The sequence below is a fragment of the Taudactylus pleione genome, unplaced genomic scaffold (assembly GCF_031769625.1).
Source record: "Taudactylus pleione unplaced genomic scaffold, aTauple2 ptg000053l, whole genome shotgun sequence".
NCBI lineage: Eukaryota > Metazoa > Chordata > Amphibia > Anura > Myobatrachidae > Taudactylus > Taudactylus pleione.
Window position 1 is genome coordinate 3,189,196 of NW_028284455.1, and position 9,157 is coordinate 3,198,352.

Genomic DNA, 9,157 nt, shown 5'->3' on the forward strand with positions numbered 1-9,157 from the left:
AAAATGTAAAATGTAAATATATATATATATATATATATATATATATATATATAATTGGCTGAGACAGAATCGGTTTCAAATTAAATCTGCCATTTTGCGAATAGCAATAAGATGCCATTTTGCAACTGGCTGCCATTTTAGCGAATCTCGCCCATTATAAGTACATACGGCAATGCTATTTTTTAGCGTTGTGCGATTCCCATGCAATAGAAAGATGTTAAGAGTCCTCATTATATAAATACAGACAGTCACTAAAACATATAAAATTATCAACCCTGCAAAACGCGTACCATGGTGCACTCCACAAACACATAGTCGCACAACGCTAACTAGCATCTTTTCTCAATACCCCAATACTTACACACTGCACACTTACATAAAAAGGTTCCCTAGCATTAAAGTGTGATATTCAAGGTATATTCAGTATTAGTAATGTTGTGAAATAAATGTTATTTGATATCTAAGGTTTAGTACATGGTAAGCAGACTATGTTTGGTGTAAATCTAAACCACTGTGTCTTTGAAGATTTCCGGTATCATCGGTAAGAAAATCGCAACATGTGTCTGCAAACTAAGGACCATAGAGAGTTAAAACATTAAAATGTACTCTGTAATGTAGCCAGCTTAGATTTATTATGCAGCTGGAAAATGGACACAAAAGAGCTGTTGGAGGCTGGATTGTGACCATATGAACTGACCTATGAACTATACTGTAACAGAAGAACCAAAAATCATGCCAACCTGTTCTATTGCATTGCCTATCTCTGTAAGGGTATATATGTGGGCTCTCTGAAACTGGATCTCAGTCTTCTTGCTTTGCTGTTGACAGAGGTTTCTTCTTTGATGCCGGGATCTGGATCCAGAGCGCAAGCATATGTAACAACTGTACCTTGGGTCTATATAATTTATTTGCGCTAATTGTATTTAGATCACAGCGTGTAACTATCTGTTTATATGTTGAATAATAACTTTTTGTGCTTTGCAACCACAATCAAAGTCTGTGCGACTCATAACGCTAAACAGCGACAATTATTTTAGAGTGTATAGCTAGGTAGGAATCGATAATATATATATATGTTATAACATCTACAGTATGTATGTTTCATGAGTTCTGTAGTTTGATAAAGAAAATCACATTATTCCACAAAGACTTATCATCACTGTATATCGCCGGTGTACAGGACAAGTAAATTCATAATAATCAGTGATGTGCGCTGACCTCCGTGTTTTGGTTTTGGTTCTAAATCATCATTTGGATTCATGTGTTTCGGATCTGTATTTTGTAAAAAATTTATAAAAACAGCTAAAATCACATAATTTGGGCCTGTTTGTTTTCATCCAGTATTATTAACCTCAATAGCTTTAATTTCCAGTCAATTTTGGCCAACTCATAGCTCACAATATTGTTTTCATCCAATTTAGGCCAAAAAGCTGCACCGAACTAGCTAGCTGACTAAGCTAAGCAACAGCAGTGGGTGGCACAAACACGTGGCTGTTCAACTTCCAACATGGCACGTCTAGGAAGCAGAGTGGCACTGCAGTGGCAGACAGGATTGCAGTTTAATAAACTATATGACCCCATTTGTGAAACCAAGAATGTTTTCATTAATCAAGAACAAAATTAGAGGCCTGAAGGATATAGAGTATGTATGTAGTTGAAGGCAGGAAAAGTAAGGAAAGATTAATTAGTTTGTAAATGTAATTACTTTTTTTATTCTGAAGCAAATTTTTTAGGGAGGAACGAGGGATTGTGGGGCCAGCCTCCTAAATTAATATTTGGAGTTTCGAGCTCTGTGGTGCAACTATTAATTTTCTTGACTTCTTGTAAACCCTTGTCAGGAATCCTTGGCTATTTAAAATTTTTTTATTCTCTGGTTAAAATGTAGGCGGCAAAAAACAGTTGCATTTCAACTTCCAACATGGCACATCTAGGAAACAGAGTGGCACTGCAGTGGCAGACAGGATGGCGGTTTAATAAACTATACGACCCCATATTAGAAACCAAAGGGTGTATTTACTAAAGATCGATTTTGGATTCTGTTCGATTTGCCATTCGATTTTGGTTCAATTTCCATTCGATTTTGATATTGGAGATTTACTAAAGCTAAAATCGATGGTCAAATCGAACAGAAAACGGAATTTAATTCAAAATCGAATATAGGCAAAACATCAATCGAACATAAATCAAACTCAAAATTGAACTTCAAATCCCCAAATTAATAGAATAATGAGAGACAGTCGATTTGAGCTTCTAAACACCATTCTTTTGTCTGGAAATTGATTGTGATGCCTTTAAAAGTTCCCAAAAGCATGTGGGGCAGTCTGGCTGTCGGAATAATGGCTGCTCAATGCTATGCTATGCTGTGCACCTACCTGCGGTATCAGGGACATAACTAGCTCTTTGGGGGCCCCATAGCGAAGGTGCACACAGCCCCCCCCCCCAACGTGGGATTCAGGGAACATAACCAGGCAAACAAAAAAATTTTTTTTTTCAAAAAATGTATATACACATGTATACAGTATATATCCATATAAATGTATATACACATATAAACTCACATATACAGTGTATATATATATTTTTAAGATGAGCATATTATATGTATGAAGAAATTATAAATCCCTTTAACTTTTCTAGAGTGTGCACAAGTGTTTACATTTTTTTTCTCCTGTTACTTAGCGTGCATGTGATACATTTGGCCCAATAGGAAGTAATGAGGAAGTTGAGTTTGACTTTGCATTCTATTTTGCATTTGATTTTAATGGAGATTTGAGGTTCAATTTTGGAAGGCATTCCATAAACTGAACACAAAATCCCTTCTTAAAATCAACCAAAATCGAATTCTATTTGAAAATCAAATGCAAAATCGAATATTCATAAATGAGGGATTTGTTAACGGATTTGGCAGTTCGATTTAAATTCGATTTCAGCAAATTTTATTGATTCATAAAATTGAATACCGAATCGAACTTTAGTAAATTTACCCCCAAGAATGTTTTCATTAATCAAGAACTAGATCAAAGGCCCGAGGTAGATGGAGTATGTATGTAGTGGAGGCCAGGGAAAAGCAGGAAGGATTGGTTCGTTTGTAAATTTAATTTAATTTTTGGATTCTGAAGCAAATTTATGAGGGAGGAGGGGAGTGGTTACAGAGAAAATGTTCCCATTCACATCAGTCCCTGCCCCTGTGGAGCTACTTGGTGGTACAGATTTTTTTTTTTAATTAATGGGGCATGCAGGAGATGCTATCTGTGGCCATAAACAATTCTGGACATTTTCAGCATTCAGCAACTGCATGCTGAAGATTTCAATGGCTGTGGCAGTTCAACTTCCAACATGGCACATCTAGGAAACAGTTGCACTGAAGTGGCAGACAGGATGGCAGTTTAATAAACTATAAAAATGTTTGGCATCTATGCAAAAAGACAGTCAGCAATGTCCCAAACAGCACATAATGCAAAGAAAAGAGGTGCAAGATGGAATTGTCCTTGGGTTATGTCATATATAATAAACAGGACATGCACAGTTTAGCAAACCAATCACTTCAGCGACAGGGACTGCCACTTGTGGCTGAAGTGATTGGTTTGTTTGGACCCCACAAAATAAGCTACCAATGGGCAGCTGACATTGCTGGCAATGATTTCTACATACAAACTTGCTCTACGGAGGCAAGATGTCATTGGCATTATCATCCTCACCCTCATCATTGTGTACATCATCTTCACACAATAATAATTTGTCCCTGCTGGAATCAACCATTACAAGTTCCCCTGGACTTTGATGTAGTGTTGCACTGGTGGGTTTTTGTGAATTCAGGCTGGGTATAGTAGGAGAAGATACTGTATACTGGAAACATGCTGGCTTGATGAAATTTATTTGCATGTGGAAGAGATGCGCAAGAAAATAGGTGAAGGAACCAGGAGGAGTACGGAAGAACCAACTAAGTTGCAGGGTTCTGAACAAATCTATGAGTCTTGAAGCCTCTAGTTACTTTGAACAAGTTGGGCTGAATCAGACTGGCACCAGATTTGGACTGCACCGTATTAGACCCAGGCTTGGAATACACCGGACTGGTACTAGACATGGACTGAACTGGACTGGATCCTGGCTTGGACTGGATCCGGACTTGGACTTAACTGGACTGGATCCAGACTTGGACTGAGCCGGAGTGGATCTGGGCTTGGACTGAACTGGAAGGCAGGGCAAATTAAACTGCTCTTGCAGGTGCTGCAGCTGCTGAATACCAAAAATGGCCCAAAATTTTTCTAGCTCTGTCATTTTTCAAAAAATTCTGCACCACCAAATTGGTCATGTATACAAAACATCGGACCTGTTTGAAATAACCCAGCTGTAATGCTCTCACAATATTTGTGGCGTTGTCAGAAATCACAAATCCCGAGGAGAGTCCAAGCGGGGTAAGTCATTTTGCAATGACTTCCCTGAGTTTTTCTAAGAAGTTGATACCTGTATGCCTCTTAGTGAAGCTGGTGAGACGGAGAATAGCCTGCCTCTGAATGAGCTGCTGTTTGTTAGATGGTGCTGCTGACAGTAATACACCCACCCAGTGGGCTGCCACAGTCATGTAATCCTTAGTTTGCCCTGTTTCCGCTTGTCCACATTTCTGTGGTTAAGTGGACAGTGGGTACAACAGCATTTTGGAGGCCATTTTTTTAACGTCCATGTACAGGCGGGGAATTGCTTTTCTAGTGAAGTAGAATATATATGGAATTTTGTAGAGGGTACCTCAACTGTCTAAAACCCACTACATTAATGGTGGATATTGGATGCAGGTCTAATACCAGCATAACTGGTATGGTGTCAGTGATCCACTGTGCAACTGGCTGACAGCTGTCATACTTGCTTCCTCTATCAAAGGATTGTTTAACAGTCAATGTTTTTTAAACTACTACTAGTTGCGATTCAGTTGTAGTTGCAACGCCTGACACACCTCCGCCCTCTGATGTTCAGCATCTTTAAATAAATAAAAATAAATAAATACAAATGTTTTACTTTCTGTAAACATCTACTTAATTATTATTTTAAAAAAATATATTTTACACTCAAATTAAACTCATTGTTTTACTTTCAAAAACAAGTTTTGATACAAAGGTGCTTCATTTCAGTTAATTAGGCAATCCAGGGCCAAAACTAGGATTTTTGTCACCCGTGCCAAGGCAGTAACTTGTCTCCCCTCAGCTCCCTCCCCCTCTCTCCCCTGCAGCGGCTCCTAGAATACAATGTGCAACAACATCCCACCCGGCACAGACATTCAGGAAGACTGGGACTCCCAAATGTCGCTGCTGCACAGTAACTATTCATACTTACTATGAGCATTTACTGTGCAGCATCGGTTGTTGGGAGTCCCATTCTCCTAGACTGTGTAAATTGTGCCCCCTCAATTGGGGGCCCAGGGCGCATGCCCTACTATTCCCCCCCACCACCTCCCCTATTTGGGGCCCTGGAGGGACCATGTACAAAGCCTTGCAGAGAGAAATTGTATGGAGATAAAGTACCAACCAATCTGCTCCTACCTGTCAATTTACAACCTGAAAGCCTGATTCAGACATGGATGTAATTGCAGAGCCACACACAAGTGGCTGTGTAATTTCATCCAGCTAAACTGTACATGCATCAGGATGCGTCTGTATGAAACACACACCTCCTTGCTGCATCTGCAATTCCAGTGCTGCAACCAAGGTCGAAGTCTGGGCTCACCATCTCTACCTTTGCCACCCTGACCTGGTTCCTCCCAGAAATTTGGACAACACACTGCGATCATAGTTCGTCTTTGTGGGGTCTACAAGCAAGATTGCATGACCCGTTCTGCACATGTGGGGACTGGGCAGGTGAGGAGACTTGGCAGGGGAGGGGAACAGAGGATGGAGGGGTCTACGGGGGCCATTCTTCTGTGTTGTGCTTGTAGGCTTCATGTGAAAAGACACGTTAACTCCATATAAATTTTAAAAGATTTTTTTCACAAATGTTAAAATAGAATAAAAAAAAAGTCAATAACATAAATGTTCTAATTGCAAATGTGAGTGCACAGCAGTGTCCTGCTTCACACTGTGTATCGTACTAATGCACACGACATTACAATTAAACCAATCGTACAAAGACAGGCCAAACAATCAAAGTAGATGGCTCTTCCCTCCAACTAAAAGTATTACAGTCTACAAAATGTCTGCATGCAAAACAATCAGAGAAGATGGCTCCTCCATATTATGTACTAACTGCACCTGCACTTAACTGCACTGCTAAAAAACCTCCACATTCAAATCTTTAAAATACATAAAGCATACTTACTGTCCCTATTGATATTCTGCAGGTGCCGCAGCAAGTCCGGTTTCCTACGCCGCAGGTCGCTCCAGTGCTGTTCCAGTTGGACTATGGAATGGTGGGACCTGAGTTATCTTCTGAGACGCCTGCCTCAGAAGTTTGACCACATTATTAACTGAAGCTGCACACGAATCAGAAACAATTGCTGGCACTTACCCAACATCAGCAGCCTGTCTGGACCTGGCACTGGAAACCAAGGCAGAGATTTGAGAGGGCAAGCAGAAGGGGAGCTCCCTACACTTGACACAGCCCATATGGGTAAAAAAACAAAAAACTTTGAGTTAGAAACACCCAGACTGTATCTACCACTCTGAGACGACACCAGTCAAAGGAAGCAGAATCCTAAAATAATAAAGGTAAGATTGGGACACATATGTGATGGTATGCATTCGGCATCCCACCCTGACACTATCCCGGCATCGGAATTTTGACCACCAGGATCCTGACTGTCGGTATTTCATACCAGTCCCATATGTACCAGGGGTTAACACCCTGAGAATGAGCTACAGCATCAGAAACAGAAAGAGTGCATGCAGGGAGGGGCTTGCTAATACTGGTAACCACCTCCTGTGGTGTCTGAATAATGAGGGAATTCCTGTAACAATGTATAAGGGGCTTCATGAGCTAACAGGGCCCATTAATCACCCCACATTGTTGCCCTGCTCAATTTAGTGGGAAGTTGCTGTGGTCCAAGGGACAGGGCCTACTCTGTACCTACCACAAGCCACATCTTGGCTGCTGACTGCCAGGACCTGTGAAAGGGAGAGTGGTGTGTGCGTTTAATACCACTGTGCGCCACAGATGGAGGTTCAAGGAGAAGGGGATGAGCAAGCAAAGGGCCTGGGAGACAGGCGCCAGTAACAAGGCTGGGGGCAAATCAAATGGGTGCTGATTGGATTCTGACCCTCCTGGGGAAAGGGAGACACCATCCTGATGAGGACATGGGATGAAGGCAGTGTGGTGCAAAAGAAAAGAGAAGGTAACAAATTGGGTTAGTCTGAAGGGTGGGGGCATAACATCTGAGGAAAGACATGGTGAAAGGAGAAGGTATGAACAAGAGATGGTAAAATGAGAGGGGAAGGAAGAAATAAAAGAAAGTAGAGGCTATGGATGGGAAAAATAAAGCTTGTGGATTGAAAATAAGGGGACAGAATGGATGAGAAGAGCAAACAAAAGCAAACAAGGCTAGAACTTATCTCAGTTTTTTCCACAAAAGAGGAAGAACCAAATTCAAGCTGACTTTATATAAATAAATCTGACCTTCCCCTGGACAGTACCTAATTGGCCGCTAGACCTAACTGACAAACTGTCAATCAAAAACAATGCAACAAATTAACCCTTAAACTCCTATTAACGTCTTATGCCCCAAATTGTAGAGTCTTACAGTATGTAGCTTAGATTTATGCAGCCTTTAGCTACCTTTTTTTTTGTATTATATGTTTACATTTTTTTAACTGTTTTGTCATTTATATTGTTATAAGATTGGTCCTGAGTTACACATTGAAATAGATGGCACCATGCTGCCAGGATCACTGCTGTGCCACCACCGGAGAATCCTTTAGACACTCCAGTGTGTGCAGCTGATCTGGAGCATCCTCAGGGCGCTCCAAGTCAGCACTACACTGACCCGTGCTGCCAATCCCGCCCTCCCTGCACAATGCGATGACATCATGCTAAGAGGGCGGGGCTGGAACAGGGTGCATTTAAACCCTGTTAAGGCCCTGGCCCTAGAGAAAAGTAGCAGTTTTCCATGCTTCTTTCCATAGCTATACATGATAGTTCTGATTGAGTATAATTCTGATGTAGTACAATTCTGATGTAGTATACATCATAGGGTCTCATTCAGAGATGGATGCAGTTAGCACTGCTGCTGCATCTTTGTACGCAGCGGCTGTGCTTCAAATATGAAAAAGCCGCAGGAGGCATCTTCAGTTAAAAGACGCCCACTGCCAGCTTCTGTGATCAGCTGCTGCAACCACTTCCTGTCAGCGCCCCCAAACGCCAGCAGCATGTCAATCAAGCTGGGGTGTATGGTGCACTACGAGCAACATTGCAGCCTCAGCTCTGCACAAACGCAATGCGGCTTTTGCGCATACGCAGATCTAAAAATATTGGAGATGTGCATAAACATCGGTGTTACGTGCATCTCTGAATTAGGCCCTTAGAGAGGAAAAATAACTTTTTACAGAACTATCAGTGTGAGCAATGATGGAGTCATTGCTTGCTATAGTATTAATACACATGTTTGGGAGGATGGAGTCTCATTCTGCGTGACATTCACTCAATTGTCATTTACAAGCATGATCTGTAGTCTTGTGGTTTTCTTTAATTTAAACAAATGACTAGAATTCCCATTATGCATCAAAATGTACATCTTAAAGCTGTAGATTTTCTTTTAATACAATTATTTTTAAAGCATTACATTCAATTATAGTAAATTTAAAGCAAATAATAATAATTATTTTGAAATAATCAAAACATTCTCAAATTCTCTAGGATGATTACATTTTAAATTAATTTAATTATTTTTATAGTAGTTACAGTTTATGACTTGAAACCATGTCAGAATACAAATTACCTGCCCCCCCCAAGACACAAGCAACGTGTAAGTTTTGTATTTATTATATGTGTGTAATATTTTTCTTGTGTTTATTTTGTGCAGAATCCGTGCATTTGAGGAATGTGGTGTGATGGCTACAGGCTGGCTTAATGGGAACGAGTCAATGTGACACATTCTTCTCAGATTATGTTTAAAATGTTCAAAACAGGTGCATGGTGTTAAACAGCAAGAAAGGATGGAAGTGCATTCTTTTCTATTAGT